Source organism: Acanthisitta chloris, unplaced genomic scaffold, assembly GCF_000695815.1.
Source record: "Acanthisitta chloris isolate BGI_N310 unplaced genomic scaffold, ASM69581v1 scaffold44582, whole genome shotgun sequence".
Classification (NCBI taxonomy): domain Eukaryota; kingdom Metazoa; phylum Chordata; class Aves; order Passeriformes; family Acanthisittidae; genus Acanthisitta; species Acanthisitta chloris.
The window spans coordinates 5,502-13,541 of record NW_008660705.1 but is presented as its reverse complement, the minus strand read 5'-3'; positions in this window follow the sequence as shown (position 1 = coordinate 13,541).

The window sequence follows — 8,040 nt, the reverse complement described above, 5'->3', positions numbered from 1 at the left end:
CTCTTTCATCTTGTTCGGGACGTCAAACAGGTATGCTGCAAATGTAAAAATCAGTCAAACCAGCAATGTTAGTTTTTTGATAATTTCTTGTATTTGACTGTCAATTTCAGGGGTTTTTGTAAGTAATTAGCTACCTCTGCAGACATTTTGTTGTTTACAATACTTGCCATAACCTGATCTTTCTTTGAAAGTAGTAACTATTGAGCCACGTAGATGTGTTTTTGCGTTTTGTTGGGGTTTTCTTTTTAATCATGAAAAGTTTAATTTTTTTTTTCTTTAGAGCCATGCTAGAACATGTAGAAACATTCTAAGGAAGCTGAAGATTGTAATTTGAAATACTAAAAATACTTTTTTCATTCCTAGGGAAATCTTCCTCCGGGATATAAAATCAACCTGATTGATGTGGGGCTGGTTATTGAATATCTGATGGGAGGAACTTATAGATGTACCTATACAAGAAAACGCTTTAGAGCTATCTATAACAGTCTCAGCGGGAACAATCGGGTACGTGGCATTTGAGTAACAGGACATATATTCTCAGTGAAAAAACCCAAACCTGTATGTTTTGAAGAAAAATTGGATCTGTATTTTTTGTTCTTAGCAACTGACTGATTCTTTTCAAGGCAGTAGTAAGGCCTGTGAGAGCTGTTTTGGATTCAGGACAAACAAGAGGTTTTATTCTTCTGTTCCTTGTTCTAGCACATGCTAATTCCTTCTCTGTCATTCCCTCTTTGCTTATTTGAAGGGGAAGAATGGGCACCAAGCATGCAGTTCTGCCAGGCCTTGGGATGCAGATAGCTTCTTGTGTAAGCTACACTAACCAAGTGTCACTGCCTATTTGGTGACTTCTTAAAAATAACGAAAGCAAGCAGAAAACCATGTTAAATATCCAGTGAAAATTCTGGTTGTGCTGTTACAGAAGTTCATCCATGTTTCAGTAACCAGACCCCATCTCCTTATCCTTGGTACAGAGATCTGGGCGAAATCCTTCAAATACTACTCCTCAGATGTGTAAGAGCCATGAGTCTTTTGGTAACAGGGCAGACAAGAAAGAGAAAATGCGCCACAATCACTTCATCAAAACAGCACAGCCATACAAACCAAAGGTATGACTTGTGAGGGGAACTTGGTGGGGCTTGTTTCCAGTAGCTAATAGTGGAGAGCCTGGTTGAAATCCAAGTGCCCCTGAAATGTGAGTAGCAGCAATTGTACTGACTTGGATAAAGCTGGAATTTCAGCCTTGCTTTTGTACTTGTTTCTAAACTGTAGCTTTTTTCACAGGATTCTCTAAAGAGTGTTTCTCTATAGTAGTCTTCTGGATAAGCTCTGATATGTTAGGGACCAAAAAGCTTATCTTTGACACAGTTCTAGCAATGAGGTGGGGGACTCACCTGGCTTTGTAGATGGAGCAAGATTTGGCCATGTATCACTACTAAAAAGCAGTTTCCATGAGTTTCCCCATTTGTATGTAGGTCTATTAGCTACTGCTTTTCTTTTGATCTGTAATTCTAAGTAATTCAGTCTCACAGTTGTGAAAATGAATTGGACTCAACTGAAGTTTTTGAACAAAAGTTCCAGCTGCTTTTCAAGCCTTCAGAAATTCTTTTTTTATAACTTGATATTGGATCACTCAGCATTTTATTTCAAGTTATGTCACGACCAAGTATAGAGACTTAAAATGTAACTTTTTCTGGTTTTATTTTCAAGATCGACACTGGTGCAGAAGAGGGAAAAAAGAAAAGAACCAAAGATGAAATAGTAGACATAGATGATCCTGAAACGAGACGTTTTGCTTATCCTCTCAACGAGCTGTTGCTTTGGGCAGTGTTGATGAAGAGGCAGAAGATGGCCCTTTTCTTCTGGCAGCACGGCGAGGAGTCCATGGCAAAGGCCTTGGTTGCTTGCAAAGTGTATCGTTCAATGGCATATGAAGCAAAACAAAGTGACCTTGTTGATGATACTTCAGAAGAACTGAAACAATATTCCAAGTAAATTACATTTCTATTGTTCAAAATGTTTTCTTGACCTTTGCAGTAAAAGCAGTGGACTGTATATGAACAAAACACAACTTCTCTGCATGCTTTAGTGGCTGTTTGTAGCCTGTATATGTTTTTAATAGAAATTGCAGATTGACATGTTGTAGTACAAATTACTCTACAGTATATCTGTACAGAAGGGACAAAGAATAGTTCCTCCAAGTTATGCTATTGGGAATTTGATTGTACAGGAAAATTCACACGAAACTCAAGGTCATGTGTTATAGATCTATGTTTTGGTTTGTTGTTTTTTCTTCATTCTAGTGAGTTTGGTCAACTGGCAGTTGAACTGTTAGAACAGTCCTTCCGACAAGATGAAACTATGGCAATGAAATTGCTAACCTATGAGCTTAAAAACTGGAGCAACTCCACTTGTCTGAAGCTAGCAGTGTCCTCCAGGCTCCGTCCATTTGTAGCACACACTTGTACACAGATGTTGTTATCAGATATGTGGATGGGAAGGCTGAACATGAGGAAGAATTCGTGGTACAAAGTAAGTATTGTTGGAGTTCATTGGTGTAAAAAAGGGTCACTGGAGTTTATGTTTAAATGGAAGCAAAGTGTATGTTTAAATGCTGTTAGTATAAAGCTTTCACAGCTATAGCTTACATCAATAAATCCTGTAAACCAGTCTCCTGTAACATAATCAAAACTGGAAGTATTTATTGTAAACTCTTCTTTTGACACTGTATTATCTTTTCAAATAAGGTACAGAAATATAGAAGGCAAAAACCAGGCAAGTAGCCCTTAATCAGAGGCTTAAAGAGATCATGTGAATACTAATCCACTACTAAAAACATAGTAGTAACAAACCTTAACAGATGGAAAACCCACTGTAAGCCTGTAGTTTCATGCATTTTGGCTTTTTCCAGGGAGCAATAAGACTATGTAAAAAGGCTTTGTGAACATCCTATTTTGGAGGAACTGAGCTAAAACAGAGCACAGAATGAAACAAGGGGAGGCAAATTGGGGACAGTTTTTCCAATGGTGCCCTTTGTGATATAGATCCATTGAACCAAAATGGGAGTTGCATATTTCTTTGAGATGGTGTACCAAGACCTAATTGTTGCTAGAAATGTAATGAAATAAAACTTTCCTACAAAATATCTACAAGCATTATTTAACTTGTGACCTACTAAAATCCTCTTTGATAACAGATTAACTGTTTTCTTGCTTGCTTTGTAACAGGCTAATGACCGTAAATAGCTTTCACTTACTCTCTTCACCTATACCTTAGCTCATTTTTCTAGCACAAGTTAAAAAACACCCCAAACCAAACACACACCTTTCCCCTTTCCCCGACCCCCTCAGCCTTGTATAAGCTTTTAAATGCACCTTAACAGTACATAGTTCCAGAGTTTCTGGGAGTGCATTAAAGAACAGAGTATGACCAAAACATCTCTGTATCTTCAGGCTTGGAGTACATTCTTTCTAGTAGCTTTCAGTTTTGGAATTTGTTGGTTTTTTCCCCTTTCCTGTATCTTCAAGTCAAGAAACACTCTGTATGTGTGATCTTAGGCTCTTAAGTGCATATACAAATAATAACTAATTATTTTCTACATTTTCCCCCTCAATAACAAGTAAGACAAATTTAAATAATATATTTCCAGGGGATATTCTGTGTGTTGGTGTATTCTGATACTTTCATGTAGCTGTGAACTATTTGCACTTAGTCTTCCCGTTTTTTCCAGGTGATACTGAGTATTTTGCTCCCTCCTGCTATTCTGCTGTTGGAATATAAGACCAAGGCTGAAATGTCACATATTCCTCAGTCTCAAGATGCACATCAAATGGCAATGGATGACAGTGAAAACAACTTCCAGACTGCAGCAGATGAAATACCTATGGTAATGGGGGGCGGGGGGAGATTTTAAGGACAACATTCCTAACTTAAATATTTACATTTTTGAGTCAAAGCAAGAGTTAAAATGAGTGTCCAGAGGCATATTTGTGTGTGTGAAGTTAACAGTCCTTTCATTTTAGGAGGTTTTTAAAGAAGTAAGGATCTTGGACAGTACTTTAGAAAAGCATGATATGGAGACTCCAGCAAAACCTAAGAGACTCCCAATTACACAGAAGTTTTATGCATTTTATCATGCTCCAATTGTGAAGTTTTGGTTTAATACGGTGAGTTTTTTTCAGTGTAATGTGTATTTTGTTTGGAAAGATGACACAGGTTTCTGGGTTCTCTCCCAAACACCTATCTCTGAATCAAAGGCTAAGCACTTCCCCCCCTAAAAAAAACAAACAAAAAACCTCTTACCTTGCTAAGCTGGAAATGACAAGTACTTGATTTTGAAACACTGTATATACACGTTGTGCCCTGTGGTTTGGGTTTTTTTGAAGTTCATGATGTTGGTTGGATTTAAAAATATCATTTTTGCATATTTTTTGTTTTTAGTTAAGAGCGTAATTAGCTTGATTGTTTTTAGTCTGGCCTGGGTAATTAATTTCATCAGCTGCTAGCAGGAGTTCTGTAACTATTTATTAGGCTGAAGTGTTCATGCACAGCTATGTTTAAATTACTGTAATAGAAATGCTAGAATTTGTATTGAAGGAAAATAGCTGCAATAAGAGCAGAGCTTTGCTAACAATAAATAGCTTATTACAGCTATTTTTCCTCTTCTAAAAGGAAAATATTTGTATCCCCTTATAAATAATGTGTCTTGTTAAAGGGGTAAATATAGTCCTGTGATCCAACTTGAAGCTTTTTTTGTATACCACATCAAAAGATTCTATGCACATCTATAAAGAAGCCTTCAGTAATTACATGTGCAATTTTCATTGTTTTTTTTTTTTTTCTCAGTTGGCATACTTAGGATTCCTCATGCTCTACACATTTGTGGTTCTTGTAAAAATGGAAGAACTACCATCCGTTCAGGAGTGGATTGTTATTGCTTACATTTTCACATCAGCAATTGAGAAAATTCGTGAGGTATGTCTGTAACAGTCTGGGATTTTAGTTAAAACAGTATGCTTTAAACTGATTCTATAAATAAGAGAAGCCAAGAAACTTCAAGCATCAGAGTACATGATAAAACAGCTTTATCTTAAACTTTGGTGTAGGCTGTTAGATGGAGCACTAGGCAGATGAGGTGGGTATTGCTTTCTAAATATCAAGGAATCGGCAATGACATCCTGGTCTGATTTTTTTTTTTTTTTTTTTTTTTCTTTGATCAAAACCTACACCATGCCCCACCCTCCCTAGGTGATTGATTTTCTCTGCCACTGTGCGATGACCAAGATGTCAAAACAGAAGAAAAGCTTTATTGAGACAGGATTGCTCTCATAGCCACAGTGTTCCTGGTCAGGAAGAGACTTTTGATAAGTTCTGTAAGAGTTTTTAGATGGGAGAGAGAGAATTTATTAATCTGGTACCTGAGACCCAACCTGACGGCGCAGAAAGTAGGACTCATTTTTGTAGCAGTAACTACCTCAAAGGAAATAAAAACACCACCAAAAACCACCAAACCCAGAATTCCTTTGTAAATTGTGCAGACAGAATGAGACATACATCCTCCTTTCCTTGTTGTGGCACTGACACAGTTAAATGCTGGGTTTGATTCTTCAGTGTATAAGTTATCCATTTGAATAGATATTTTATTTTTGCAAGTATAAAAATGGTATGATTCATATGTTACACTGTTTGTCCCTGTGCAAAAAAAAATAAGCAGACCTGACCCTTTTATTTTTTTTAACAGATTTTTATGTCAGAAGCTGGGAAGATTAATCAGAAGATCAAAGTGTGGTTTAGTGATTACTTCAATATCAGTGACACAGTTGCCATTGTCACTTTCTTCATTGGGTTTGCATTAAGATTTGGAGCGAAGGGGAATTTTGGAGAAGACACTTACAGAGAAAATTACATCTTTGTAGCTGGAAGAATCACATACTGTCTCAATATAATTTTTTGGTATGTGCGATTACTGGATTTTCTAGCCGTAAACCAACAGGCTGGTCCCTACGTTATGATGATTGGGAAGATGGTAAGTGCTACTTTGGTCACTGATTTGTTGTGGGGTTTTTTTTTTTTCCCCACCCCTGACTGAAATATGTTTTCCTTGCTGCATCCATTTTCAGCTTCTCTCATAGTTATATTTAACCAAGTGTTGTTTATCCTGGTGTAATATGTCGACAACTCAGTGTGCAGAATTCACTAGCTGGAATATAGGTCAAAGTGTTTCAAAACAAGCACTGATGAGAAGGTTTCCTGTATTATGGAGCTTTCTCTGTCACATATCTGTGAAAAGCTGACAAATCATCCTTCTCTGGCCTGTTTTGTTCTTAGATGTCAGAGATTTAATTTAATACCATGAAGGCTTTTTCTCGATTCAGCTAACATTGCTTCCCATTTGGCTCTGAAATTTATTTATAGTCTTTCTGCTCTCTAGAGCAAGATTTGAACTTGTTTTGTGTCCACCTTTGTATTTTGTGCTCTGGCAAATTAGGAATAGATCGTGCCCCTGTTCTTGTCTTCTCACACAAAAATTATTCAAATTGCTTAAATCTAAAAATAGCTAACTTAGTTCTGCTGTCAGTAGCTACTCTAAATATTAAAAAAGTTGTTAAGGCTTGAACACTCTCACTGTGATTTCTTGTGAGAGGGATAGGGTGTGTTCCAGCCCTTGGAAAACTACCTCTGGGTTTTGTGCAGCTATTGAGTACACTTAGGAAGGAATGTTTCTCTTTGTCAGTTGCTATTCATGCACATAATAAATATTGGAGTTAGAAAGGAAATATATTCAGTTGCCTTTGGCCAAGGATGCTAAATATGCTATAAGAAAGGACAGGGAAAAACCCAACAGTGCCCTGGACTCCTTTCCTTCTGTAATACTTAGCATTTGTGTACACTGTCACTGTGAAAGTGTTTAAAGTTGTGAAATCATGGTTATGAGCTCATGGATTCACTGACTTCTTTGTGTTAATAGGTGGCCAACATGTTTTACATCGTGGTGATTATGGCGCTCGTACTGCTTAGTTTTGGTGTTCCCAGGAAGGCAATATTATATCCTGATGAGGCACCATCTTGGACTCTTGCCAGAGATATTGTATTTCATCCATACTGGATGATTTTTGGTGAAGTGTATGCCTATGAAATTGATGGTAAGACACTGCAATTTTGAAGCAAAGTAAAGAGAACTTACTCTGATAAGATCTTCTCCAGGTCTTACGAAATTCCAATTTTATGAAATGAAATGCCCAGTACTGTCAACATTGATTCCATTCATTGAATTTCTCCTCTCTGTGGGTTGCAGCTGTGTAACTTCTTGACCTGATTTTTTCATTATCCTTTCTAAAGCTCGAATGACTTAGAATGAAAATTCTGTGTCATCAGTTTTCACACTGCTATTCCTAGCAAGATTTTTGAATTTTCCCCCACAGCTGTCATGCCAAAATTTTGACTGTGGTGGTGTATTATGCTTTTTTGAAGACTGATAATATGATTATACCATAGTATTAACCAGAAGCTTTGTCTCTGGTATTTTTCTACCATGTTCCTAAATGCATGGAGACATTGGAATTGCAGAAACAGTGCATGATAGTTGTGTGTTTCAAACTCTAAGTGATCTGGGGTTTTTTTAAGCTATACCTTCTGGGAGTGCTAAGAGATGTACATATCTTCTCTCTATCTTTTTTTCCCCCCCCCCCAACACAGTATGTGCAAATAATTCTGATGAAAAAGTTGCTCATCTCTGTGGCCCAGGAACATGGTTGACCCCATTTCTTCAAGCTGTCTACCTCTTTGTACAGTACATAATCATGGTTAATCTCCTGATTGCATTTTTCAAGTAAGTATATGGATAATTGTAAATTTTTGCTAATAATAAGTTTCTAATTCATTGCAATAAGATGACAAGATAAGAAGAACTAATGCCAGTTGAAAGCAATCCCATTTGCTGGAAGTATTTTCAGGTTCTAAGGCTGATTGTCTCCTCCTTACTGCAAGCCCATGGCTAAGCTAGGGAAGTGCATGGCATGACTAGTTCATGTCACATCTATGAGG